The 26,254-nt window shown below is 57.1% G+C and overlaps 2 long non-coding RNA genes across 2 annotated transcripts; both read left to right on the top strand.

The window, feature by feature from the left end:
• Positions 1–6,627: 6,627 nt before the first annotated feature.
• On the top strand, positions 6,628–11,547 carry LOC309871658. Its single transcript, XR_014315409.1, has 3 exons — positions 6,628–6,792; positions 7,101–7,187; positions 11,012–11,547. It is a non-coding gene; the product is annotated as an uncharacterized lncRNA (long non-coding RNA).
• Positions 11,548–19,218: 7,671 nt separating this feature from the next.
• Positions 19,219–21,173, top strand: LOC309871650. The gene is made up of 3 exons (XR_014315402.1): positions 19,219–19,508; positions 19,603–19,908; positions 20,506–21,173. It is a non-coding gene; the product is annotated as an uncharacterized lncRNA (long non-coding RNA).
• Positions 21,174–26,254: the final 5,081 nt, after the last annotated feature.

Genomic DNA, 26,254 nt, shown 5'->3' with positions numbered 1-26,254 from the left:
CTGGCCATCCGGGCTCCCTGCTTGGCCTCTGGCCCTTTGTGCTCCCTCCCGGTCCCCAGGGAGCTAGTGGACACTCAGCCACGTTCCCCTCCCCATGTTGTGCCTGCTCTGTGTTACTGCATCATCAGAAGCCCTTGGGACAGAGCATTAGGGATTGCCCCTTCCTTACTCAGCAGAGGAGGAAATCGAAGGAAAGTAGGTCTTCTTTCCAGCCTGCGAGTCCTCCTGTGCCGGGTGGGGGCTCTGCAGACTGTGCAGTTCCGAGCTGTGCACACGATCACTGGATGTACATTGAAGGCTTTCTTGGGATGACATGAGGTGACCCTCTTATGCTTGTAGTCCAAGCCGCCCCATATTGGCTGGAGGTGACCTTGGAGGAGGGAGGTCTTAGTGCTAGAGCCAACCTCACTGCAGCCACCAGATGTCTCCCTGTGAACAAGAAGGCACAGGCCACACGGTGGAGCTGAGGTATGTGCCTGATGGCTCGCGGGCAGGTGGGGACAGGTACACATGCCAGGGATGTGGGCTCCGTGAATGGCAGCTCCTTGATTGGCAAGACAAATTATGAATGCAGACTTTTATGCGGAATCTCCCAACACTAGTGTGTTGTCTGACCTTTTTATTCCGTGTGTAGTACAAAGTCCCGAGACAGCTGGCAGGCCATGGGGGAGTTCTGCGTACCCACGGCTCTGTCACCAGCTCCACCTTGGCCCTCCTAAGATCCTGGTGGCCTTTGCCCCTCCCCGCCGACATACCATGGGTCCTTGGAGCAGGGGCAGCACCACCTGTGGTACAGGTGAAAGGTTCTAAGAAATCAGAGTTGCTGCAGGACCCACAGGAAACAGACCCAGGTTTCACTGAGATGTACCATTATTTTATGTCCCACCAAGAAAAAGTGCTGTGTAAGTGTATAAGTATAAGACCCTACTGATTGGGGTGCCTGGGTGGCATAGTTGTTAAGTGTCTGCCTCTGGCTCAGGTCATGGTCCCAGGGTCCTGAGATCGAGTCCCGCATCCAGCTCCCTGCTCAGTGGGGCGCCTGCTTCCCCCTCTCTTCTGCTCATCCTCCTTGTGCACGCGCACGCGCGCTCTTTCTATCGCTCTCTCTGTCAAATAATTAGTTAATTTTTTTTTTTTTTTTAAGACCCTACTGCTTCTAAGGAATGTCCCAATCCGGAAGTGTTAAGGTGTGAAAGCGTTCGGTTGGTGCAAAGCGGTGTACTGTCCGCTGTGATAAGGACGGAGGAGGCGGCCGTGCTGGCGGCAAAGGACAGACAGCACATGGCATCCCCTGTGAAGGACACTCCGCACACCTGAGCTGGAGGCTCCCACTTCCATCTCAATGAAGGAGAGTACCTGGGCCTAGAATGAACTTCAAACAGGGGCTAGAAAGGAAGTGAGGTTCTCTCCCGCGTCTGACCCCATCCTCTCCAGGCCAGCACCTGGGCTGTGCGTCCCTCTGAGGTCCAGTTCGCGGGTGCAGACCCGTGCTCCCTCGTCCTCCCCGTAGCTCCTCCCCACCATTGTGCTTCGCGTAACTGGGAAGGTGGCCTCCACTGTTCTCTCCCCCTGGATGTTTCCTTCCAAACGGGGCCTCTCAAGACCCCCACGGGGCGGCAGCAGGGGAAACAGCCGTGTAGTTCTGAATACTCAGGCCACGGCGTGCCCTCACCCAGGTGACATGGCCCTGGTGGACACAAAGGTGTCTCTGATGTTTTCAGTGCATGCATGGGTGTGTGTGTGTGTGTGTGTGTGTGTGTGTGTGTGTGTGTGCACGTGTGTGTGCGTGCATATGCGTGTGCAGGTGCCCATCTGTGGAGCCCAGTCCTGGAAGTGGGCTTCTCCATCCACGGACAGGGGCACTTTCTGTCATTTTCAAGCTGTCTCCCAAAGATGTATCAACTCACCCCGCATCAACATTCCATCAACAAGGTGGGACAGGTGTCCCCCTCCCGGCCTCTCTGATCATACCTTGAGGTCCCCGGCTGCTGCCTGGCACGGGCCAGTTCTCACCTGCCTCCCGTCTCGGAACCAAGCAGCTGTCCCGTAGTTTCATGTGCATGTTCGCATGTGTGAGGCTGTGTCTTCTCAAGTTGGAAAGTCCTGTTTTTTCCTCCCCCGCCCCCGTGTCCTCTCTGTTCCTTTTTCCGACTGATTTCTGAGAGTGTCTTACATAAAGGAGTCCTCACTGTCCAACACGGCCATCTGAAGCACAAGCCAGCGGGTCTGGCGGACTTGGCAGGTTGGCTGATGGGTGGACCCTTCACCAGCCATCAAGGGCCCTGTGGTATGAGGAGGTCAAATTGGAAACCCTTCCCTTGTGGTCAGCTGGGGACCTTTCGGTCCCTGCTCAAGGCCTGTCCACCCATCCTGTAAGTGAATAAGGATGAAGACAGGCACATGGCCAGTGGCCCAGCTTCCTGACCCCACCCAGGGCTGGCTGCGTGGGCCTGGGGGTGGGGGGGCTGTGGGGGTTCTGATGTGCCCTGTCCTGGCGGTGCTCGGAGAAGCACAGACCCCATGCCAGAGAGTGGGTGCACTAAGTAACTTCCTTCCAGAAGCCAGTTCTCACATGCACCACTACCTTCCCAGCCCAAGCCACTGCCAGCGTCCTGGGCTCTCAGCTGTGCCCCCGTCTCCACACAGAAACCCAGCCTAGAGTGCCCTCCCCTCTTCTCCGTGTGGCTGGCTCCCCAGCCCGGGCCAGCAGCTCCTGTGTGTCCTCTCCAGAGAGGCCTTCCCAGCCCCTACCCCTCTCTGTCCACATCACCTGACTGTGTTTTGTTCTTGGCAGTCACTAATCTCTAACCATCTGATTTGATGGTTATTCCTCTTTCCCTCACTGAAGTTAGAGCACATTAAGTCAGCATGTGAATGACTCCCCAGAGCTGGGCCTTCCTCTCCAGGCCACTGACAATGAGTCGGGGAAGGGGGGGGGGGGTTGTGTGTCTCGTGTCCTGTGATGCCTCCAGCCATCTCTGCCATGAACTCACTAAATGACATTTGGGCAGCAGGGCGGGTAGCTGAGTGGGTGGAGGGCTTGGCTGAGTTTGGTAGCTTCAGATGAAGCTTGTAAATGGTGAACAGGTGGAAATGAGGGGGTAGAGGTGAGATCTTCATGTTATCTACTTCACTGGACCCCAGTGCAGGGCCCTGGCCAGGAGTCAGGTGGGCCAGCCCCAGCTCATCTGTCTGCCCGCTGTGTGGTCCTCGACTGGCTCCTTAACCTCTCTGTATCCGCCCCACAGGCTTACCAGAAGTTTTATGTGTAGTGGGATTCTCACAGTCCTCAGCACACAGCAAGCCCCCAGGAAACCTGAGTTAGCTACTGAACACTGAGCAGAGCAGAAATTTCCCAGGTCTCCAGGCCCTTGGTGCCCCATTCTGGTTGAGACCTGTACTCCTGATGTGGCCAGCAGAGGGCGCCCGTGCGCCGCGGACCGCTGCCCCGAGCTCTGCGGGCCACACCTCGGGTCCCCGCCCAGCCCCAGGGACAGATGTGGCAGGGAGGAACCACTTCTGAGCTGGGCTCTGCGCATTTAGCAGAAGGGGCTTTGCGGGAAACCCGGGGAGAGGATGTGCAACCTCCTCCCCTGTACCTAGAGGAGCTCTACCCCTAGTGCACGCTAGCTACACTCCTGTAGCCTCTGGCTGCAGGGGTCACAAACCCAAAAGCCTCAAGGGCTGGTCAGGGGCTGCTGTGAGCTGGAAATCTGACCTATTCGCCCCTGGAGTGTGGGCTCAGGATGGCCACATCTTTTGATTTTTCAAGAGAGAACCCAGACATCCAGATTTAGTAAAATATCTCAATTTCTGTGATGGCAATGGATTAAAGGCTTTATTTCCCCCCTTTTTACTTTTTTTTTTTTAAAATAAAGATTTCTTTCTTTCTTTATTTATTTGACAGACAGAGATCACAAGTAGGCAGAGACACAGGCAGGGAGAGAGAGAGAGAGGAGGAAGCTGTGGAGCAGTGAGCCCGATGTGGGGCTTGATCCCTGGACCCTGGGACCATGACCTGAGCCAAAGGCAGAGGCTTTAACCCACTGAGCCACCCAGGTGCCCCCCAAATTTGTACTTTTAATCACCAGTTGCCACCTCTGAGCTAACTTTTAATGCTGCCTTGGAGGAAGGCATTTTAAGATAAGACCATGTCCCTCTGTTTCCACACCTGCCCCCCAGGCTCCCACCAGGCCCCAGTTTGCAGGTCACCCCAGTCCTCTGGGTTAGGAACCACCCCCATCCCTGAGCTTTTCCAGAAGAGCTTTCATTCATTCGTTCATCCAATAAGCATTTACTAAGTGCTTTGTCTGTGCTGACCACTCTGCTGGGGACACAGCAGGGAGCAAAACAAAGATCCCCCGCCTTCGTGGAGCTGATGTTTGACTGTGGGAGACGGACAACAGACAATGTCATTTTCGAAGCATTAAGTACATACCCAAGTAAATGGAGGGGACAGAAGGGCAGCAGCACTGGGCAGAAAGGGCCTCTCTGAGGAAATGACTCCCAAGTATGTGAAGGGCCTGGCATGCCCAGAACCTGGAAGGGCAGACAGTTCCAGGTGAAAGAAACAGCAAGAGCAAAGGCCCTGGGGTAGGAAGATATATGTCACATCATCACCTTTAAAGTCCACAGTGCCTGAACGGATGGAGAAGTAGACATGGATGTGCCGTGGCAGGCCCTGTGCTGGGCATAGGGAGGCGATGCCCGATGAAGAATGAAGGAATGAATGAACAGAGCCAGTTCAGCGGCTCCTGCTCTGGTTTCATCAGCTCGATCCCAGGCCTCTCCCACACATGCCCTGGCCCAGCTGGGAATGATATTCCAGTTCTCCCTCTGGCTGTCAGGCTCCCTCCACAGCCCCAGACATCCTCCCATCAATAGCCTGAGCCCCCTTTTCTATGCTCTACAGACTGACTCAGAGTCCACGTGGACTTGTCAAGGGGCACGGGGTAGGGAGGAGCAGCTGAGCTGACACCGGACTTCCCTAGGCCAGAGTGGGCAGGAGGCTCCAGGAACATCAGCCCTGTCCTCAGAGAAGGGCGGTGATTTGGGGGCCACAGAAGCACTCCCCACCCATCCTCATTGGAATCCAGCCTGGGTGAAATGGAGCCTTTCCTAAAAAAAAGGTAGGTTCATTGGCGCACCCGGTCATGAGTGACGCACAGAGAGCAGCCCCGTCTGTCCACTTGTTCGTTCCGCGCACGCCGGCAGTGCTGCTTCTCCACCAGACACCGGCTGTGCAGAAGAGGAGAGGCCAGAAAAGTCCTTTGCCCTCACACTGCTGTCATTCTGGAAATGGGAGACACAGAGTAAGGAAATAATGAATAAATAAGATAATTTAACAACTGAATTGGGGCAATAAAAATAGTCCAGTGAGCTCATGTGGTAGGAGGAAGGACAGGGAACTGCTTTAGATGCGCGGTCAGAGAAGACCGCTAAGGAGGTGACACCTGAGCTGAGTGCTGATTAGAGAAAGAACTGGCAGAGGGAGCAGCAGCCGGTGCAAAGATCCTGCGGCTGGCATGAGTCTGATGGGACGACAGAACAGCAAGGAGGCCAGAGTGGCTGGAAGAGAGTGTGTGAGGATCTGGGCGGTAGGAATGAGATGGAGGCAGACCCCACAGGTCCTTAGGGACCTTCGGTGGCAACGGGGTGACTTCCTCATGAGGTGATCAGAAGGTAAAATGAGACAGTACAGGACAGTGTCTGGAGCACAGTACAAGCTCTTATCATTACTAGTATTACCAACTTCAGGCATTCTCCCTGGGTCCAGGCCGAGGAAGCACCATCAGGTTTTTCAGGCCCTATTGGTGGCTTGTAAGGGCAGTAGCCCCCTCTATGGGCCCGGTTGCTCCCATCAGGGTCGGGGGGATGGGAGTGGACACTGCCTGGTGTGGAGTGGCAGCTTAGCCTGCTGCAGGGTCGCCCCGCTGCACCCCAGCCCACAGCAGCTGGGCTCCCCTCCCCCTGGCTGCCATGTCCCAGTCATTCACAATCTGGGGTCACCTCCCCTGGCCTAGTCCAAATCCTAGCCATCTGGGGTCACCCTGACCTGACTCTTTGACCTCTCCGAGCCTCAGGCAGGGCCACCACCTACCCAGGCCAGCCCTACCCCTCGCCTCCTCACCCCACCCCCACAAGTGGCTCCGGCGCCCAAGCCATGGGTTCCTTGGAATGTGATTATTTTTCTTCCCAGATAATTCAGGCCAGAAGACTGGGCCGGCCACTTCCTGCCACGCTGAACCCACTGCCTTCCTGATCTTTCTCTCCACAAACTTGACACTGTGGTCAGAGGCCTAAAGCCAGACCCAGGAGTCCCCTTGTCTCCCTTCCTTGCCTTGGCCCCTGATCGGGGCCCATCTCTGGGAATCTGACTGTAAACACCAGGACCCTGAGCTGCCCCCTTCCCACAAACCCCAGCTGAGAACATGCTGACCCAGCCGTAGTGTCTGGGGAATATTACCCTCCGCAGTTTTCAGGGGGATTCCCAATCGCAGATCTCCCTAAAGCTTCCCAGATAACCCAGGGACGTGTCCTCCAAATTCATTCATTCAACAAGTATTTAAGGAAAACCTACAATGTGGCAGGCTCTGCCCCGGCCCAGGGAACGTAGCAGAGAACAAAACAGGCTGGAAACGCTTGTCTTCGTGAAACTGACATTCTGGGGGTGGGGACCATGGACCCGGGTAGGAAGAAACAAGTAAAAATTCAATTTTTACTGGAGAATAAATTCAATTTTAATGGAGAATACTGGTTGGTGATAAGTGATGTGGAAGAACATTAAGCAGGGTAGGTGGATGGGGGCGATTGGCTGGGGCAGGAAAGACCTGCTCTTTGAGAAGGTGGCATTTGGACAAAGATCTGAAGAAGATGTGAGAGCGCGTCATGTGGACACCTTGGGGAAGAAAATGCTGGGAAGAGGAGGCAGCCAGTGCAAGGGCCCTGAGGCAGGAGCATGCCTGATTTGTTAGAGAAACAGCCAGGAGGCTGGTGTGGCTGGAGCAGAGGTGGAGGGGGGTGGTCAGGGAGAGGATGAGGTCTGGTGACAAGGGACACGTCATGCAGGACCTTGTCAAGATTTGCCTTTTTCTCTGAAGGAGCCAGAAACTGCAAAGGAGGAACAGGATGTGACCCGGGTTTTCACGGAGTCCCTCTAGCTGCGTGCGGAGGGCGGACCGTGGAGGGTGAGCTTGGAAAGCGGGGGACAGGGAGGTGACGGAGATGGACCAGGGTGAGGAGGGTGGCAGAGAGCATGGGGCTGCCACAGGCAGTCCCAGGGGACTGGGTGAGGAGTGCTTGGATGCTGGACGCCACACGTCCCGGACTCCAGGGCGCACATCTTTTCACACTGTTCGTCTCTCCAGTCTTTTTCCATGGCCTTTTAGACTCAAGGAAAGCCGAGTGATCAGACAGTGAGCCTACGGTGTGGGTGCGGCGGGGAGGGGAAAGGAGCAGAGACCCCCAGTCCTGGGCCCAGCCCAGGAAGCCGGAGTTGCCTTTTCCTGTCCCGGGGGGGCGGCGCTCGGAGGAGTCAGTCTGGGGACGCAGGGGGAGGCCACACGTGGCCTGCGCTACATGGCCTGCGACTCCAGACCGAGGGAGCAAGGAGGCTGGTGTGTCTAAAGCTGAGTGAAGACCTGGGGTAGAGACAGATGCTGGGGCAGGGGACAGAGGCCACAGTGGACAGCACAGAAATGGAGTCTAAGGCCCAAGTGTGAGCTTCCCAGGAGCAGCTTGGACGGAAAGTTGCTCATGCTTTCAAACTAGGCTCAGGTCCCCTTCCTGCAGGCATAAGCCTTCCAGGGCTTATGGAGGCCCAGAGCCATTGGCATCCCGCACCTCTCCTTATGGGTACAGCCCAGCACCAGGCACGGCATAGCTGGGACAAGACCAGGCCCCACTCGGCCCTCTGCTGCATGGCCCTGGGGTCCTCTATGTTAACAGGATGAAACCAAGGCCCCGAGAGGCTGAGTGACTAGCCCAACATCACACAGCTCTGAGCCACAAAGTGAGAGTCACTCTGACCAGGTTGGCCTCCAACCCGTCCCAGGGCCTTACCTGCCTACCCCCACCACCCCACCAGGATGCTTGTCACCGCTCGGCCAGGCTGGCCAGGTCCGTTGATTCAGCACGGACTAAATACATCCCACCCCCAACCCTCAGCATCCCTTTTCTTTTCCACTGTGCTGTGATGCTGTTGGTGTCCCCATTTTACAGACGAGGACCTTGAGACAGAGAAGTGAAGTTGCTAGTATGGGGCGGCCCCCCAGACCTGGGATCTGAACCCAAACTGGCTTCATCCAGAGCTTTTCCCTCTGGGCGCCTGAGGGAACAGAGTCCAGGGTGGTGCTCAAGTGACCCAGGGACTAAGGATAACAGTCAGATCCTGACAAGCATCTTCTGCGTGCTGGGCACAGCACAAAACTCTCTTCCCCCAGCCCTAAGGCAGGGACTGTTTACCAAACCCATTGTATGGAAGGAGAAATCGAGACCTTCATGATTGTTAGAGGAAGTCCGCTGGCTCCTGCCGCTCCCGGTGCCCCTTGGACCCCAGCCTCCCCCCGGGGCCCCGAGGTGCTGAGAGAGGCCAGCATGCTGGGTGACCTTAAGCAGTTTGCTCGTCCCTGGCCGCAGACTGTGACTGGGAGCTCTGAGTGGCCCCCGTCACCTCCCGGAGTTCAGCCCTAGGAGAGAAACGCCAAGCCCCTGGTCACCCCCAGCCCGGGACCAGATCCACTGGGCTGAGGCCCCTGACACTCCGGCTGACAAAAGAGAGAGTCCGACCCCAGCCTCCAGCGGGGGACAAATCTTGTGGGCTGTCGTGGGGGGAGGGGTCTCTGCACCCCCCGCCAAAGCTCTGCTCAGATAAATCACAGAGCGGGCACTGCCGACTGGGCACTTGGTTCCATGCGGCACCTGCTGGCCCAAGTTCCTGAAAACCCCACAGTGGGAGGTAGGGTCAGGGAGAAGAGCACCCCCCTGCCAGGTGTGGTCACAGTGGCCCCTGAGAGAGGTCCCAGTGAGAGGCTGCAAACGCCCCCACAACCCCGCCCCCCACCATCCCTCCACCCCAGAATCCACTCGGCTCTTGGCCGCACCTCGCAGGGGATATAAGAGCATGTGGGTTGAAAGCCGTGATTTTGAACAGCAAGAGGCCCACGACCCAGGCCAGCAAATGGGCACCCCCCCCCACCCTGCTCATGCTCCTGGGTACCAGAGTCACCCCAACCTTCACGCACCATCCCACTCTCCATCTTAATCCCCCCAACAAGAAGATGGATTTGCCAAAGCCAAACGCATGCATGATTGTCATCCAGCTGTATTTTTATGGGAAAATGTAGGACTTGGCTGAAAGCTCATCTACTTTGAGTGTGTCTGAGGGCGTGCGTGTGTGTGTGCGTGAAGACAGGGAGGAAACACTCCGACATTTAACACCCTTACTCCTGGCCTGCTGCCAGCCAGGGGCTGCCCCCTCCCTGGCACCCGTGGCCGCAGTCACAGCTCCTGGGAGCTGCCGGCCTCCGGTGGGCAGAACCCAGGGGCCGCTGCTGAAGACCCCTCGTGGGGCAGCCCCACAACAGGGGATGACCCAGCTCGGAATGTCCAGAGTGCAAGGTGGAGAGGCCCTGCCCCAGCCCGTGGGAACATGAGGGGCTTTTCTCTGCTTCCGTTAGCTCCCCAGATTTCCTGACGGGAAGTGACCTGCAGTGCCGCCAGAGGACAGAGTTCGAGGCCGCAGCCCGGAGCCCCACCTGCTGCGCGCCCCGGGCAAGAGTCCTTCCTCTCTGGTCCCCAGCAGCGGCCAGGGGGTGCACACGATGCCTCCGCCCACCCCTGCGACCCTGGGAGGGTTCGGTGGGATGATGCCTGCCGAAGGCCCAGCGTGTAGGAGGCCCTCGGTTCAGGAGAAGCAAGCTGATGTTTGTGTCATGACTGTGACAGTGTCCGTGCCCAAGCGCCAAGCATACCCAGGGCTGGGCCAGCAGGTCACACAGAATCAGTAAGGTCCCCCCCCCACCACCACCACAGCCTTTTGAGAGAGGCATGATGATCATCTCCCATTTGGCAGGTGAGGAAATTGAGGCCCAGAAAGATTAGGCAAATTGCCTGATGTCACACAGCAAGTAAGTGGCAGGGGACGGATGAAGATCCTTGCTTCCCAGCCCAACCGCTGGCTCCCACCCTGCCTCCAACACCAGAATAGGGTCAATTTCCAGCTGAGTTTTCCCCATTGTCTTCTCTAAAACTTGGTACGATAAGTCTTTGCTGGAATTCAGATGATTGCTTGCTAAAATGACAGATGCCCCCTTAGACTTGGCCACCATTTTCCTGCCAGGGGTCCCTCTTTACCCCAGTTCCCAGAGAGGGCCCAAGACCGCTGGGGGCTCCTCAGCCCCTCCTGCCCTGAACCAACTTCAAAACCCTCCGTGTCTGCAGCCCTGCTTTGATTTCAGGCATTTTATGGGCATGAAAGCCAAGCCTTGGTCCTCCTAAAGATATTGAGCTCCTTGGGAGTGGAGTGGCTTTGTGGGGCCACTGGACAGGCCACAGGCCAGGGACTGGGGCTCTGAAGGGGTCCGAGGCCGGGAAGGGCTAACTCCCTTTAGGATTTAGGGCTGGGTTCTGGGAGAGCAGGACGCCGGGCCCACTGTCTTAGTCAGCACCTACGGGCCGGGTGCCCCGCCAGCCCAGGACCAGCTTTGTCTCTGCACAAGTCATCTCACGTCCAGAGGCACAGCAGAAGGACCAAGGGTGAGCAGGTGGAGAAATTCCCTCCTGACAGCCTGGCTCTGGGCTCCTCCTGCAGTTGAGGAGAGTGACTTGGGTGCACATTCTGAAGAGCGTCCGCATTTGAGAATAAGCACCTGCTGTAGCAAATCTGAAAGGCATCAGGAGGGGTGAGGCGCTCAGAAGTTGGGGGTCCACACGGGGTGTGTACGTGGGCTTCTGGGGACGGTGGGGGGAGAGGTGATGTCTACACGACCGGATTTCCTTGTCACCTCCGCAGCTCCCCATGCTCACGCTTCTCTCGCTGGGCCGCCTCCAGCTCCCCAGCCCCACAGCCTGAGCAGGCACCCCAGGAAGTCACCGGGGACGAGGACAGTCACCTCACCACACACAGCTGGCCGGGAGCAACCACCCAAGCTGCTTTTGGAGCGTTCCTTCACTCACCTGTTCGTCTGTGTGAGCAAACTTCATAAGTGTCCGGAGGCAGCCGTAACCAGGTCCCCCAAACTTGGTGCCTTAAAACAAGAGAAACCCAGGTCAGCAGAGCCGCGCCTGCTCAGGGGCTCCAGGACAGAAGCCTTGCCTGTCCCAGTTCCTGGGGGCTCCCGCGATCCCTTGGTTCATAGACACATCCCTCTGGTCTCTGCCTTCATCTCTACATCACCTTCTGTGTGTCTGTGTGTCCTCCCCTGTCCTCGTTAGGACCTCAGTCACTGAGGTAGGGCCCACTCCCGATCCAGTAGGATCTCGTCTCAAGGTCCTTAAACTTACGACACCTGCAAAGACTGATTTCCAAAAAACCACATTCTGAGCTTCTGGAAGGACGTGTGTTTTGGTGCCTGCTGTGAGCTCTGGGCCCTAGGGACAAACAGGTGGGTGAGACAGAGTGGGCTCTGCCCTCACAGAGTCCCAGTGCAGGAGTGCCCCGGAGGGACAGAAACCCAATCGCAGGAACGAGGCTGTGATGAGCTCCACCAAGAAACACTAGACTCAGGGACACACAGCAAGGGGCCGGACCATCAGCACCCCAGCTGCCTGGCTGCCTCCCCGAGTTCTGGGCAGCAGCCTCCCACAGGCTTCTTCCTGCCCACACCTCCTGGGGCCTCTGCTACAACTCATTTCCTTGTGGAGGACTCTCCCTGGCTCCCCAGGCAGCCCCTGCGGGCTCCAAGGCCTCTTGAATTTCCTCCCAGCATCAGTAGGTGGTAGGGTTGTCTTTTTTTTTTACTTGAGATTTCTTTATTTATTTAGAAAAAGATTGCTTTCTGTTAAAAAAGAAAATTTAACTAGAAGCAGCCATAGAAAAGTGCACTGGCTTTCTCCCTCCCTAAATCCGCGGTCCAGTATTTCTCTCTCCCGCAGGAAGGTACATTCGGTATAGTCACTGGTACACAGTAGGTGCTCCATAAATGTCATAGTGCTAGGCCCTGAGGACAGGGAGATAGTTAAGTCACCACCCCTGGCCTCCAGGAAATCACTGAGATACAATCCCCATGCTGCCTAGTCCAAGTGGGGCATACAGTTGGTGCTCCATTAATGTTGGAGTCCCCTCTGTCTTTCCTGCTGTCCCTGGTGAGAGAAGCTTTGGTGTAATGAGGGCAGGACCTGGGTGAGGTGGGCCTGGAGGACCAAGGGCACAGCTGCTGGAAGGGACTCAGGTGGGCTGCCAGGTGGAAGAAACACTAGCCTTGGCCTTGAGGGCCTGCACGTCCCTCTGAGCCTCCACCCCAGTGGCCAACTTTCAACATCCGTATCCTCTGTCCCCAGCTGCTGCCCAGACATCAGGACTTTGCAGGGTCCGCTGTCCTATCCATGAGCCTCTGCTGAGCCCCCCGGGGTGCCCGGGGGCCACTCTGCATCAGACCAGTCCTCCCACTCCTTCCCTCCTGGAGCTGGTCTTCTGGGTGGGGAGCCTGGCCGACAAGTCCATAAGACATCACGGCCTAGTGCCAGGGAGAAAGAAGGTGGAAAGGATCAGGGAGGGGCAGATATTAAATAGGGAGGTCAGGGAGGCCTCCCAGAGGAAGTGACACTTGACAGAGACGGGGCGGGGAGCATGGAGGTTCCGCGGGAGGAGCTTGTCCCGGAGCCCAGAGATGGAGGGCAGGGATGCGATGGGGCACGAGCTGCAGGCCTCGTGGCCGCTGGGAGGACTCGGTTGTCCTCTGTACGAGGTGGGAGCCGTGGAAGATCTGCGCACGGGACAGACGGCACGGGACTCGGGATTCTTGGCCTGGCACTGTTGCCATTGGAGTTGGATGCTTGTCTGTCCCGGGGCCAGCCTGGGCACTGGAGTTAGTGGTGGCCTCCCCCACCAGATGCCGGTAGCATGCGCCTCTGCCTGGGTGACAAACCACAATGTCCCCAACCTTGCCATATGTCCCCCGGCGAAGGGATGCAAAACCTCCCTATTAGCCCGTAAGGGACAGAGGGGGAACCAGGCTGGAAGCGGGAGAAGGGGCTCGGGGAGGGGAGGGGACTGTGAGAGTCCCACCAGAGAGGCCGGTGGTGGGTGGCGGGGAGGGCCGGAGCCCTATTTTCTAGCTGTGATTTTTCTGTACTTCCTGAAGTTTCTGCAAAGGACATGCTTCTCTTGTGCAATCAGGAAGAAACAAAACCAAGAGAGGGGTGTTTTGGTGTGTTTTTTGGGAGAGACTCACAGGAAGCTATTTCTGCCTGCCCTTAAGAAGAGCTGACTCTCTGTGCCTCAGTTTCCTTGTGTGGGGCTGCACTGCTGGTGAGACCATAGAGGACCATGGCAGCGAGGACCAGTCAGCCATAGCTCTCAGAACACTGAATGCATTTACCCTCTAGCTGTCCTCCCAAGAGTTGAGCTTCCAGAACACACTCCCAAGCCCCCAAACACAGGTGCAAGGTTGGGGGGGATTCACCACGGCATGGTCCCTGGGAATGACCGCAAGCCCAATCCCAGTGGAATACTACACGGCTGGGAAAAGGCCCGAGGCTGTGGGAAGCCTTGGACAGGCTGTTAAGTGCAAGCACCAGGCACCCGGCAGTGCCTATTGGAAAACTACTAGGAAAACGAAAATGAAATCAGAACGGGAATGTGCATGGATCTGTTTGTGGGCTCTTGGGCAAGCACTAGAAGGTATCAGAAGACAGCTACAAGTAAAGGTCTTTGTTTGTCCGATGTGTTCTCCATTTATTGTTATTTGTTAATGCAAAGTAGTTCCGGCTACCAAAGAAAGCATGAAGAATGACAGCCCCACTCCCACCCCAAGAAAGGAAATACGACGGGGGAGAACAGAGCCATCCTCGTGACTCACCCCCCGCTAAGGGAACCACCATCCCACTCTGTAGTTTAGCCTTCCCACGAGTGCCTTCCCCTTGGCTGCTCCCTGGGCGCCCCTCAAGTTTTCCTGAGTTTTGCACTTTTTTCCTCTGTGTGGGTTACCTCTCCCCTTAGGGATGCAGAAAAATGCATGGAAAAGAATCCCTCTGGATTCTTCCCGGAGCTTTGGTTTCCTGGGAAAGGGGGCTGCACCCTTGGCCTGGGCTCCCACCGGGTCCAAGGACAGCAGATTGGCCGGGTGGTGGCACGGACAGAGACCCCCGGCACAAAAGCCCGCATGCGGCTGGCCTGGCTTCTGCAGGCCTGGGGCTCTGAGCCAGCAGGCTGGAGACAGGCGGCCTCCCGGGCCTCCTCACAGCCGCTTTTGATAAAGCCCCTCTGTGCATGGGGTGGGGGGGCCCGGCCGGCTGGAGCCAGCCCACATCTGGAGGCCAGCACAGGCCCGGGGCAGCCGGCGCGGCTGACAGCGACGCCACCCTGAGCCGCACGCCCGGCCCTGGGTAAACACGCCCGCGCCCACCCAGCGGCTCACCTTTCGCCCACAAGGCTGCCTTTCTTCTCGGACCCGGGCCGAGGCCACCACGAACATTCCTCCCTGTTCAGGGCAGAACAGGCTGCTGACCTCGAGGCTGGGCTGAAATCTGAATCCAGGCGCTAGGCGATGGGGCGGGAGGGGGAGGAGAGGCCAGGAAAAGCACCTACTACCTGCCAGGGGCCCAGCTCGCAGCAGGCCCCCTTCTGCCCTGGGAGTGGGGACTTGTGGTTAAGAGAGTGTGCTCTGGAGCTGGAAGGCCTGGGTTCGAAGGACAGCTCAGCTGTGTGATCCTGAGCAAGGCTCTCTACCTCTCTGAGCCTCATTTCCACATCTGTAAAATGGGCGGAACAGGAGGTCCTCCTGCAGTGGCTTATGTGAGTTCTAAAGTTACCGGAAGTTCACTGTTCCCAAGAGTGCCGGGCCCGTAAAGTATGGCTGCTTGGTCACTCGCTCAACCAAGCCGCACAGAGAATGTCCTGGGCCGAGCATAGGTTAAGAGTGTGAGAGACGGGCGCTCAGTGGTTGGGATCTGGAGGTGTGATCACCAGGGGGTCATCCCCCGAGCTTGTTCTGCAGCCTGCTCCCCTGGGACGAGGCTACTGCCCAGCCAGGGCTCCAGGCTGGTGTGGGGACACGGGGTCAGGCCAGGGCTCCTCTTCTCTGGGGGATCTCAACCCAGAACCAACCAAGGCAACAGCCAGCCTGGGTCCTCACCTCCTGTCCACGATGTGGGCTCTCGGGTCAGTGGGCAGGGCCGGGAGGAGCAGCCGGGTCTCCTGACTTGGGATGGGCGCCCTGTGACCCAGAGAAACAGCTCTAGCGCACACCTACCTCTCCTCTTCCCGGCAGTGAGGCCCTTGCCGTGTCCCACTGCCTCCGTGATGCCCTGTGTCCTCACTGACAGGGTCAGAAGGTGGAGACTGCATAGGGAGCTCCTGACCCTCCAGCCCCTTGTCTGCGGAGGGGTCAGAGCAGGGCTCCCTGCGGGGAGATTCCATGAGAGCGGCCGTGGGAAGGGCACAGTGCTTGGCACAAAGGGAGATGTCTGAGGGGAAGTCCAGGCAGCTTCCTGGAGGAGGCCACTGTGCTCTCAGAAGCAGGAATCAAAGGCCTATCAGGGAGAGGGGGAGGGGGACTGAGCAACATCTGCAGCCCGCACAAAGCCTGGCGGTTCGCAGGAGCCACGTCCCTGACCCTTCCAACAATCTGCTGAAGTCTGAACTCCAGCCATCCCCATTCTACAGATGAAGAAACTAAGGCCCAGAGAACAAAAATAGTTTATTTGCTCAGGGAGTAATACTCAGAGCCAGAATTTGAACGTAGGAAGCAACATACCTCCTCATCTCCTTCCCTCCCTCCTTGGGTCTTTACCATGCCCCCACGGTATGCGGTATGCCGGTCTGCTGGATTCACAGAGACAAAGCAAACCCAGCGTCAACCTCAGGAGCCCCTCCCTCTGTCTACCGCCAACCTTGAACCATCCCTTGACCCTTCTGGACTTCAGTTTCTCTCCTCTGAGCAATGGGTTCAAGCTCTGCAGCCCCTTCCCGCCCTGCGTCCCTGACTCAGAGCAGCATGGATGGCGGCTGCCGAGGCCGGCTGCTTGGAGCCTCCCCGCCCCACCAAGACGGGGTGGGGGTCCTCCACCTGCTGCCACCACCCCCCACCCCCGCCCAGTCCCCCGTGAACCTGCTCGCCAGGCTGGAGCCAGCCACCATCTGGAGCAACGGGCTGTTTATGGAGCCAGGCGGCGGCGGCCCTGGCCCTGACCCGGCCAATCTGGAAGTGATTAGCAGCCCGGGCTGGGGAGCATTTGGAGTTCTCATCAGTCGGTCGGGACCCCCCCAGCCCCCACACCCCGCGCCACCCGGAGCCGAGGCTGCTCTGGGGGTCTCCAAGGAGCCCCTTTTCTTGCAGGGCACTCCAGCTCGGACCTGCTCCAAGGCCTAGAGCTCTGAAAACCAGCAGCGTCGAGACTGGGCCACACACAGGCCAGGATGCGGGGGCGGGCTGGGGAGGGTGGGGGTGGGGGGATCTGGGGCCTTCCCGAAGGAAACCTCTTGCAGAATTGCTTTCTGGTGTTTGGTTTTGAATATACATCCAAGCACACAGGGGAAACGCACACACACACACACACACACACACACACACACACACACACCCCAGCACAGAGGGTAGAAAGGTGTGGAGTGAAAAGTCCGGGTCCCTAACCCCCTCCTCCCAGGTCTCTACTCCCTCTAACCAGAGAATTCAATGTGGCCAGTGTCTTGGGTCTCCTGCAATGGTGCAAATGTTTGCACACACACCATCTACTTACTCTTCTTGCCTTTTTGTACAAGTAGCAGCCCACTTCACGTTCTGTCCTGCCCCTTCCTTTTCTCTCCCTTGGATTTATCCATATTTCTAACATGACTGCCGCTAATCATCATGTTAATAATAATGGCACCAAAGGTTTCTGTACCTCTGACCTCCTATACCCGGGCACAATTCCAAATGCTTCACGTGGATTAATTAATCAGCCATAAGGCTGAAATGATCTTATTAAGAGGCTCTGTTCTTCTCATGGTCCCTATTTTGTAAATGGGGAAATGGAGGCTCAGAGCAGCAAGGCACCTGCCTCGTACCACAGCAGTGATGGAAGAGCTAGGATTTAGGCCCAGGCTGTCAGGCTCCCAGGTCTATGCTCCAAACCTCTGTACCATGTTGCCTTTCCCAAGGCTCCAGAATATTCTGTCTGGATGGATCCTGGCGAATTTGATGAGGCCTTGGGTGATGCATCCTTGGGTTGTTTCCATCTTGGGCTGGTGGGATGTCATGCTTATGGGGTTGGGGGTTGGGGTCCTTTCCCCAAAAGGCCTGGCCAGTCACGGGGGTTAGCATCGGAGGCCCAAGGGCTATTATCCAACCATCCTTGTGGTAGAGGTGTGCTGACGCCTGATCCGGTCCCCTGGGAGGACAGGGGAAGCCTCATCAGCAGCCTGTTTCCAGGCCTGTTTCCAGGGAAACTCGGATCCGGGCCAGCACATCTGAGCCTGCCTGCCTCCTCTCCTCTGATGGGTGGACAGAACTCCGGCCTCCCTCTCATCTTCCCACCTCCAGCCTCCGCTCTCCAGGCCAGGCCCCATGCTGCAGCCAGAGCAAAACTTGCGAAGCCTTCATCCAGCCAGGCCTCTCCCAGATCACCACCCACCTGTCAGGATAAGGTCCCACCCCCGCCCCCCTCCCCTCCATCCAGGCCAAGCCACAAACAGGTCCCCAAATCGCCAGGCCCCCCTCACCCTCTGCACAGTCCATCCATCGGGAACAGCCTCTGTACCCTTCATCTGGCTAACTTCTCACCTTTCTGGTCTGAGCTCACCACCTTCCCCACACCTCCAGACCGGGTTAAGCAGGAGCCTCCCCCTGGTTCTCCCTGCCCAGCCCCAGCGAATCTTAGCTTGGGTCACGCTCTTGTCCAATGGCTATGTCCCCTGAAAGAATGTCACCTCTAGGAAGATGAAGATTTTTGCCTGTTTGATTCATTTCTGAATCCCCAGATCCTAAAGCAGAGTCTGGAGCACAACAGGTGCACACACACACACACACACACACACACAATTGTTGTATGCATGCATGCCGAAATGAATGCATGAATGACCAAGTTAGGGGAAAGCCTGGATCAGCTGGCATCATGGCTGCCCCAAGGGCAGTGGGCTCCAGCACTAGCCCCAGGGGGAGGAGGAGGAGAGGGGGTACAGTAGGGAAAGGAGGAAATAAAGAGTTTACAAAGCACCTACTGTGCATCAGGCACTTTCTCGTGCCAATGAGAAGACCCATTCTACAGATGAGGAAACTGAGTCCCCTTCATTCACTCCACAAACCAATCCTGGGAGTCTCCAGACTTTGGGTTGGGAGCTGGGGTGACAGAAGAGAACAAGGCAGGCTTGCACCCGGGGTTTTCCAGGCGGATGGGGGAGGCGGACCCCACAGGGAGTGGAGCAGAATGAACCAGAATGAGAGCCTCCGCACCCCACACCACCAGCGCAGCCAGCGGCGGGCACCCCCACAAGAGAGCTTGTTTAAAGGGTACATTCTTGTCTGCATCCCCCCGTCCTGGGTGTTCCGCCACAAGAATGAGTTCCGATGTGCCAGGCTCTCATCTGATCACTTGACACGGAGGAGCGGGTTGGATTGTTACGGGCCCTCTGAGGGCGGCGTGTGGTTGCTCCCATCACAGGGAGGAGCAACCCCAGGCCCAGAGAGGATAAGTGCCTTGCCCAGGGACACGCCGAGCAAACCCAGGAAAGTAACATGATGAAATCACACACAAGGTCAGGCACGCCAAATTCGGGATGAAGTCAGCTCTGGAAGGGGGGCAGGGCACGCACAGGGTCTTCCGTGGTTTCTGCCACGTTTTCTTTCTCGGAGCGGGAACGCAACACTCAGGTATGTTGACAATGGTCCATGCAGCCGCATTACGCAGAGTGACTAACAGTGGACATCCGGCGGGCTTTGCCCCGGCTCTGCGTGACTGGGGCCTGAAGCTGGCTCAGCGTGGGGGCCCCGCCCACCTAGTCCCCGCCCTCGCCTCCCCCCACCTAGTCCCCGCCCCCCCCCCCCACCAGCCCTCCCGGCTCTCAGTGACGCAGCTGTGGTGGCATTTGGCAACCCTGGCTGCCCACAGTTACGACAGCCCCGCATCTGCCAGCTGGGGGCGGGGAACCGGGGACCTGCCCCTGCCTCTGCCGCTTGCCGCCTCCTCCCAGAAGCCCCCTCCCAGGAGCCCAGACACCCCGTCTGCAGCCCTTCCCGCTCTCCCTTTCCCCATAGCGCTTTCCACCACCAACATCACCACTGTTTGCAGCCACCAGAAAGTCAGGGTCCCCAGGGCAGGAATTGTGTCTGTGTTGGTCATGCTCTGTCCCCAAACCAGCCTGCAATCAGAGCCCGGTAAGCATTTGCTGAATAAACGAATGAAAAGCTGGATAAGTAAACTGCAACCCCTCCCTATCTTCTTTCTTCCTTCTCTTCCTTCTTTCCGCAGAGAGTGATAAACCCCTGCTGTGGGCCAGGTCCTGTGCGGGGTGTAGGCGCACACTGCGCGGGGCACGGGCAGAGCTCCCCCGTCCTTGGGAAGCTCGTGTTCTAGAGAAGACGATGCTCGTCAGCAATGCAGTCACCGCTCAAACGAAATGCAGAAGTGCAGCTGTGGACGAGGAGGAGACAGGTTCCCGGCAAGGTGCACCTGCAGCGGCGGGGGAGGGGCGTCTGGGGCGGGGGAGTGTCTCCCTGACGCGGGGCCCCTGCAGGGGCTGGTTCACGTGTGGATGGCGCACCTACTCGTTGCCAGGTAAAGCCGGGAGAGCATGGGAGTGGGCAGGGAAGGGTTATAGGAGAGGAAAGCCTTGGGCCCCTGAGCAAGAGTGTCAGGGCCTGACCTCGACCTCCCAGCCTGGAAGGGTCCCTGAGGAAGTGGCGCCTGAGCAGCCTCCGCCAGTGGCTGAGGAAGAACATTCCCTCGGGGCACCAGCTGGTGCAGAGGCAGGAAGGCTGCCCCACCCCGGGGAGGCTGGCTGGCTGGCTGGCGGTTCTGCCTGGGAAGGCCTCTCTCTGGCCTCACTTTCTCCTTTGTGCAAAGGGACTGGGGCCCCCCACCCCTTCAGGAATGCTGGAAGGTTCTCTGGGAGACTTTTAGGAGCAGGGCAAAACCATTGATTTAAATCCTGCAGGGTGGGTTGCTTTTTCTGTCCTCCGTCCTCCCCACTGGGCCCAGCACAGCCCGCGCACAGTAGGAGCACAGGCAGTGTCCGGGGATTTAATGAGCCGGCAGGTCTCAGTTTCTCCATCTGTGTGATGGGGATGACACTGGTGTGACCATGGGTTGGGACCGAACTGCTCTCCACACATTAGTGTTGACTCCTCACCCCACCTTCCCTTGCTCGGACAGGCCTCTGGGGAAAACCCCGAGTCCTGGAGAACGACCCTCTCTGCGGCCGGGGCAGAAGGACGAGGACGGAGGACCAAACAGTCCTCTAGCTCCAGACTTTGAGGCTGGACCCTGAGGTGCCCACCAGGAAGTGACAAGCGGCCTCCTGTACAATGGAAGGAAACTGAGGTACGAGAACACAATGGTGCAGTCACCTCTGACGCTTACCCAGCTCGCACTCGGAGCCAGGCGCCGTGCGAAGGCCTCAGCCCTGCATCGTGCCCTTTGGTCCTCTCAACGCCGTCATGGCAGGAAGTGAATACCATCGCCGCCACCTGACATGTGGGGGGCAAGTCGGACCCCACCACCGGGGAACAGGGCACCTGGGACGAGAAGGCAGGTCTGGCTCCAGAAGCCAGACTCATAAGCTTGGCACTTCCTGCAGGGAAATGGGGGTGGCGGTGGGAGGGAAGGGGTGAGGGACGCTGGTTGAGACAAAGATAAGCCCTTATCTGGGGGACAGAGAGCTGTGGAATAAATACTTGTGAGAATGAGGGGTACCTGGGTTGCCTGGCTGGCTCGGTCGGTAGAGCACGCGACTCTTGACCCTGGAGTTGTAGGTTCCAGCCCCACGTTGGGCAAAAAGATTACTTAAATAAATAAATAAAATCTTAAAAAAAAAAAAAAAAGGAATGTAGGGTCTCCCAAGTCAGTTCTTCCTACCTTAGACTGCCCAGGGCAGCTTGGAGAAGTCCCCGTCTCCAGCCTGACCCAGCAATCACAGGATTCGGCTTCATTCATTCAGTCTGTCAGTCTGTCGGTCTGTCAGTCAGCCAGTCAACAGGAAACAGAAGAGAGGAAGAAAGGAGACCAAACATATCCACATAAATAAAAAACGGGTTGAGTGGCTCTATTAGAAAACATAGACTGTTACATTGGATCAGAAATTAAAATTCATTCATTTATTTATGGAACAAAAATATCTGTTAAATGTCTAAAGTATTTTAGGTCCTATTTTAGATTCTAATGATAGAACTTAAAAATAAAATCTCTGTTAAAGAAGGGGAAATAGAGGCGCCTGGGTGGCTCAGAGAGGTAGGCCTCTGCCTTCGGCTCAGGTCGTGGTCTCAGGGTCTTGGGATTGAGCTCTGCATTGGGCTCTCTGCTCGACAGGGAGCCTGTTTCTCCCTCTCTCTCCGCCTGCTTGTGATCTCTCTCTCTCTCTCTCTCTCTGTGTCAAATGAATAAATAAAATCTTTAAAAAAAAAAAAAAAAGAAGGGGAAATATGGGGGCGCCTGGGTGGCTCAGTGGGTTAAAGCCTCTGCCTTCGGCTCGGGTCATGATCTTGGGGTACTGGGATAGAGCTCCGTGTCATCGGGCTCTCTGCTCAGCAGGGAGCCTGCTTCCCTTCCTCTCTCTCTGCCTGCCTCTCTGCCTACTTGTGATCTCTGTCAGTAAGATGAATAAATTAAAAAATCTTAAAAATAAAAAATAAAAATAAAAGGGAAATGTGGGGAAAAGAGAATTCAGGGAGAGAGACCTGTAGGTGCAAAGGCCCTGAGGCTGGAGTGAGCTGGGAGAACAGAGGAGCAAAAGGGGCCAGGTTGGAGAACAGCGCTAGTGAGCTAGCGTGGTTGGGGTGTGGCAGGAAAGGCCAGCAGGGCCAAGTACCCGAAAGCATAAGAAAGGGCAGTGGCTGCGGTCAGCTCACCAGCACCAGGGAGGGGGAGAGGCAGAAGGGCTGGATCCTGTTTACATAGAGCAGAAGGTCAGTGACCAGCCACACTAGCCGGACTCCTGACCCTCTCCAGCCATGGAGCCAAGAAGGCCCAGCACAGCCTCTCCTCTGGGAAGACCTAGCACGAACTGAAGGTCTACTGGGTGCCAGGCCCTGTCATTAGGAGTTTACATGCTGAATTAGCTCAAAAGTCCTGCCGCCAGGTTAGTTTTCTCCCATTTTGCAGAAGAGAAAACTGAGCCTCAGAGAGGAAGGGTAACCTGCCTGAGGCCACACAGTGAGTGATGGGGCCAGGATTTGAACTCAGGGTGTCCGACACTATCACATGCCTTCCTGACATTGCACAGCCACTTCTTAGGAAATGGCAGGGGGGAGCCCTCCGCTGGCTGTGTCCTTGTATGGGTCCCCTGACCTCTACTGCCTCAGCTCCCCATCTGGGAAACCGAATCAGGTCAGTGTCAGGACCTTGATGACTCCCTCTCTCGGGGAAGTGGCGTTCCCAAAGCGCTGAGCTGGCATTCCCCATTCTACCCTTGCAATGACTCCACTTGACAGAAGAGGCAACTGAGGCTCAGAAGGGGGAAGTGATTCTCCAAGGTCATGACCTTGTGCTCTCTGAGAGCCCGGACTTTGGCCGAGTCTACTCATTGGATGGTAAGAAAGAGACACTCAGGGTGTCTGGGTGGCTCAGTTGGTTGAGTGTCTGCCTTCAGCTCAGGTCATGATCCCAGGGTCCTGGGATCAAGTCCCACATCAGGCTCCTTGCTCAGTGGGGAGTCTGCATAAAATCTTAAAAAAGAAGAAGAAGGAGACTCCCAAGGATGCAGGTACTTTGGGGCGGGGTAGGGGGACAGGGGCAAGGACAGACAATGAGGGAGAAAGACCTGGAAGCCAGGACATTAGCCTCCAGCCTCTGCCCCCCAACTGCATGCTGGCGGAAGGTGGGGGCTTGGCCCCTCAGTCCGGGTTATTGCCTGAGAGCGAGGAGGGGCCATGGGAAGTCTCCCCACAGCTTCTCACTCAGGTCTTGCCCAAGTCCTGCCCAAACCAATACGAAATGCCAGGCGGTGCCCCCACCCCCACCCCACTGGGGCCATGGGAAGGCTCTTCAGCACCAGACCAGCCTCGGTGGGAATCTAGGCCCTATAGGGGCCTGCATGGCCTTGGACAAGACCCTCCCCCTCTGGAGTCAGAGTCTCTGCCATCTCCTGACCATGTGACCTCAGGGAGGTAGCTGAAGCCCAGCTCCCTCTCCTGTAAAATGGGGGGACAGTGCACACTGTGCCTGCTCCCTCAACAGAAGCATTATTACCCTAGGCAGGGGCATGACGGGGAAGGCTGGCCTTCAGAGAGATCCCCGGGCGGCACTCTGGGAAGGAGTCCTGGCTTCCTTGGACGCAGGACCAGTCCAGGTACCTCTCTGCACCTCGCTCTCCCACTCTCTAAGAGCTGGGACACTGGGACCTGGACATTGCAGGGATAGAATGACAGAAAGGATCACGGGGTAAGCAGCCGTGGAAGAAGGGCGAGTAAGGAAGATTCAGGACAGGTACGGCAAAGACTCGGGGTCTGCAGAATGTGGTCTCCTTGTGCTTCACGTTTCTTTCCTAGTGATGAAGGGCAGGCCAGAAGAGGTCAGCTGGGACCAGTGGACAGGACTGGGCCCCATCTCTTGAGGGCTTGCAGAGCACTAACAGGGAACAGGGAGAAACAGGCCTAGGGCAGGGGTGAAGGTGAGTGTCATCTCTCCCTGGTCCTTGCAGGCAGAGAGCAGGTGCTTTCAGGTGCCAAGCCTACAAGTAATCCTCACTCCTCCCCAGAGCCTGGCTCCAGACCCCAGCCCAGAGCCTTCTCAGCAAGCTGAGACTCCATGGATTTACTAGAGACTGGTAGCTCCGAGAGGCACAGCAGCTTGCCTGAGGTCACACAGCACAGTTGCCACTACTTTTTCAGCCTCCCCCCACTTCCCTGCCGGGAGACCATGGGAGACCCAAGTATGAATTGGGAAAGAAGCCACCTGCCCATTCTATGCTGGGGTCGGGAGAGCCCCGGACCCTATAGAGACTTGGGGGAACTAAAGTACCAGGGAGGTTCCTCTGGCTTTGAGGCATCACGTGTGCAATGGGCCTCTCTGTTTGGACCTGCTCGCCTCCCAGTGCAGACAGGTCCTGGAACAGAGCCTGGAAATGAGCTCAAGCTCCCTCATGCCATCTTACCACAGACACTAAATTGCTTCTCAGAGTGCGGTTTCTTCGTTGGAAAGTATAATAGAAGACGTGGTAAAGTTGAGAGATGCTGAATGTAAAGCCAGGGTCCAGAACACAGCCCAGCAAACCAGGCTTGTTGTTTGGAATAGATTAGTTATTTAATCCCTCTCAGCCTCAGTTTCCTCATCTGTGAAATGGGTGTACCGGCCCCCTCCTCTACGGACAATCCCACTGAGGATTCTGAGAGTAGCCCCTAGAAAGCACTTCCTATGTGCCTGGCTTTTTTCTTCCACTTCTATTCCAACACCCATTACAGTGCCTGGCACATAGTAGGTGCTCAATGCGCCTTAGCTGCCAATACTGCTGTTACCCGGCCCTGTCTTTCCCACTCCCCAGCTGTCTGAGATCTTGGGCAACTCACCAATTTACTGCCTTGCTGGATTTCACTTTCCTCCTTCGTATATTGACATAACAATAGAGCGTACTTCCCGGAGCTGAGTGAACACTCATTCAAGCATTCCACAAATACTTATTAAGCACCTACTGTTTTAGGAACCCCCAAGGGTGGGTGGGGTGCAGCTAGGAACAAAACAGAAAAAAAACAAAAAAACAAAAAAAAAACCAATAACAGCCCAGCCCTTAGGAAGCTGTTAATTGTGGGGGAGACAGACAGGGTCCGTCTGTATTTTATACAGCGCATGTTAAGACCCGAGAAAAGCAGTCCTAGTCCTGTCCGTGGGAGGAGGAGTATAGAGAACTTTTATGCGGTGTGGCCCCTGCTGAGAGTGTGATGGGGAGGGCTGCGCTGGGCAGAGGGAGGCCGTATTGGCCATCTGGTCCTGGAGCCCCCCCACTCCAGGGCCCTGAGGCCTGGGAAGGGCTGCTTCCCCCCAGGGCCTTGGACTTCAGGCTTTGGGCCGGACCAACCTCCACCTGGCCTGGAAATCCTCACCTCCAGGGCATCTCCTTGCCCAGACCTGTGCAGAAGAGCCGCCGAGGTACTTGGACTGGGACTTTCTGCTCGCTGGACCTCTGTCAGTCCTGCTGCCTGCGGATACCGAATTATCATTAGATAAGCAATCAACTCTAATTACAAATTATAAATTAGGTAATATAACTCCACAGCAGAAAACGTCATGAGCCCCATTTGAGGGCCGAGGACAGTCTGGTGGGATGGGGTGGGGGTCACTGTTTGAGGTCACCCAGTGGCGGCACTGGGATTGGAACTCCCAGACCTGCGGTTCCAGAAGCTAAACTCTTGTCAAAGCTGGAGGATGAAAGGACCTGTCCAGAGGTTCCACTAAGCCCCCTTGTGAGGTAGGTGGGGAAAAGGGGGCTTGGGCAGGCTCAGGGAGCTGCCACCAGCCCCACAGAGACCCCAGAGCGAGTCCGAGAGGCCCCTTCCCACGAGCTGGGGGCTCTGGGCCCTGCAGGAAGTGGCCAGGGCTCAGATAGGCAGCTTTGATCTGCTTTACGAGCCGTGGCTGTTTATGGAGGCCCAGGCCCCCGGCCCCTGCCACCCGGGACTGGGTCTCGTCACCGGCACTCGCGATATTAGCCGTCCAGGGAGAGTCTGCTGCCCCAGGGGCTTGGCCCCATTTCCTCCAGCCTGGCCCTTGCCCTGCCCCCTGGCCTCAGCCCCTGGGAACAGGGCAGGAGGGTCCCCCCAGGCCAGATGCCCTCACGGAGGGGCCTCCTTGCAGCTCCTCTGTAAATGCAGAGCCAGCTCGGCCCCAGGGGAAGGAGGAAGGAGGTCTGCCTGGCGGTGGCAGCTGCTGGGAGCCCACTCCCCAACTCTTCCCTGATGTTGCGGCCCCGCCTCCA

Source organism: Mustela nivalis, assembly GCF_964662115.1.
Source record: "Mustela nivalis genome assembly, chromosome: 8".
Taxonomy (NCBI): Eukaryota; Metazoa; Chordata; class Mammalia; order Carnivora; family Mustelidae; genus Mustela; species Mustela nivalis.
The sequence above is the reverse complement of the archived record's forward strand: the minus strand, read 5'-3'. Positions and strand labels throughout refer to the sequence as shown.